This window comes from Fukomys damarensis, unplaced genomic scaffold, assembly GCF_012274545.1.
Source record: "Fukomys damarensis isolate Sample0158 unplaced genomic scaffold, DMR_v1.0_HiC HiC_scaffold_17, whole genome shotgun sequence".
Taxonomy (NCBI): domain Eukaryota; kingdom Metazoa; phylum Chordata; class Mammalia; order Rodentia; family Bathyergidae; genus Fukomys; species Fukomys damarensis.
Genome location: NW_022900929.1, coordinates 878,250 through 880,675, shown reverse-complemented (window position 1 = coordinate 880,675; position 2,426 = coordinate 878,250). Strand labels below are relative to the sequence as shown.

At 46.2% G+C, this 2,426-nt stretch overlaps 1 pseudogene; it reads left to right on the top strand.

Moving 5' to 3' along the window:
* Positions 1-870, top strand: part of LOC104875352 — a 50,791-nt pseudogene extending 49,921 nt beyond the window's left edge.
* Positions 871-2,426: the final 1,556 nt, after the last annotated feature.

Sequence of the window (2,426 nt, the reverse complement as noted above, 5' to 3'; positions counted from 1 at the left end):
AAAAAAAAAAAAAAAAAAAAAAAAAAAAAAGGACCAGACTTGAGGGAAGGGGGCTCAGAGATGCATATCAGTAAGATATGCCACCGAGTGTCCACTTTAGTGGCCCCCTGGGTAATGACATCAATCCTGAATGTTAATTCTGCTTACCTCTGCTTTAAATATGAGATAATACAGATTTTATTGTCCGACTCCCCCAGTTTGACAGAAATCCCAGGAGTTCAGAAGGAAGTAATGTTGTTCTTATTTGGCACTACCTCTTAAGAACATACACCATGTTTGGCACACAGTAGACTATCCATGAATATTTGGAGAATGAATGTAAGAACAAGGGAGCTGAGAGCAGATAAGCAACTTACTGAAGGTTGTGCAGGGGCTGGACATAGTCCTGGGTCTTCCAAACCTAAGTACTATGACCCTCATGGAGGTGACAACAGAGGGGTTAGCTTGAGTGCTACCAGCTGGCAGGAGAGAGTCCGTGGAATTGGGCGGCTTTTGCCATGAATGCATGAGCTTGCCCCCCTGTTCTCACTCAGCACACATGTGAGCATGAGGGAGGTCTCTACCACACCCCAGCAGCATGTCAGCAAGGATCTTCTTGTCAATGATTTGGTTTTCCAGAGGCCTCAGCTTTCAAAGCCACTAAGGAGGATGGGAGGTATTAGCTCCAGTTCACCCTATTTTTCTCTCTGCCTGAAGGCTTTCCACATGGCAGAAGAACTCCAGCAAGAGCAAGACCATTGTATGCACCTGGAGAAAACAAAACAAAAAGAAAAACACGAGGTCTCCATCAAAGACCTGCAGGCCAACATAGAGGATACTGAGCAGCTGGCCCTGAAGGGAGGGAAGTGCACAGGACGAGGGCAACACTGAGTGGTCTGGCCAGGTGTGATGATGTGTCTTTTCCCAAGAACATCCCTGCATATGAGGAGCTGGTTTATACAAGTGCTAGGCAAGATAAGGAAATAGGGACAATGGCTCTGTTTATCCAAAGTTCTCCCCTCATACTCCCAGTCACTTTTCTCCGCACAACATATGTGACCTGTGAGGCAGGGCAGTTCACAATATTCTTCCTGTCTCTGTTCTTGACATTATTCCTCCCTCCTGTCACTCTCTTTGAGAAAACAGGCCTTAGTCTTTATCCCATGAGACATCAAGCTGGAAGAGTACAGGAAGTTCAGTCACCCTGTCCAACTTCCTGACTCCTGTACTTCCCACAGGAGGACAGTGACTGTCTGATGACCATTGTTTGGGCCAGGAAAGGCATAGTCCACTGGATGCTCCCACCCAGGGCTCATCTGCTCACTTCTGGGCAGAAGATGGACATTGTAGGTATGGTGCTCCCATCCAAGGCCAATGAGTCCTGAAGTTCAAAAATACACACTCTCAGGGCTGGGGATTTAGCTCAATGGTTCTGCCACCTGCCTCACAAGCACAAGGACCTGAGTTCGATCCCTGGTACCAAAAACAAAAACAAAAAACCCACACTTTCTCAGCCATATCACTTCCTCCCTCAGATAAGGAACTAGTGACATAGCTGGACAGTGAGCAGAAACAACATGTGGAGACAGTCAAAATGCTGCATGAGAAGCCGGGCGTGGTGGCGCACGCCTGTAATCCCAGCACTCGGGAGGCTGAGGCAGGAGGATCACTGTGCATTCGAGACCAGCCTGGGCTACATAGTGAGTTCCAGGTCAGTCTCAACTACATAGTGAGACCCTGTCTCAAAATAAAAAAAATGATTCTGCACAAGAATGAGTGCCTGAAGTCTGAGGTTGACAGTCACCTGAAAGCAATAGCCTGCCACATCCTCACACAACAGGCCCCATGCCAGGTTAACCAGTCTGAGAATCTGACTATAACCAAATGAATGCTGGCTGGAACCAGGGCCCCACAGCAATGGCCCTGTTCTCATGTGGGAGCCTTTTTTTCCAGCCTGAAGATCCCCTTGAGCTCAGTGAATTTCTACCAGGTACCCCTACACTTGGACTTCAAATTTTATATAAAGATAGGATATATTAGAGAGATTTTTGGAAAGGAATTAGTCTGTGCAATACCAGTTTGGAACCTTCTTGAGAGACAGTTTTAACATTTTTACTAGATTTAAAATAAAGGTCTACAATATTTTTAGATTTGTTTTTCCTGGTCACCCTATAACCTGATCACGTGGCATGATCTTCCAGGATGGCAAATGTCCATTTGCCTGTCTGTAGCGGGTGATGGAGGGGAGCATTTTTCTTTTAAACTCCTCCTTTCTAATAGAGTGCTGCCACCACTGCACCCCACCTGGCAGGCTATATTTGTATCTGTCCGGCTTTTTCCTAGGAAATAACATTGTAAGGGGAAATCAGCCTAGTGTCCATGTCTTGGTTTGGGGGAGAAATGTTGCAGTTTTTGTAAAAAAGAAAAAGAATGGTGCTGCCTCAAAG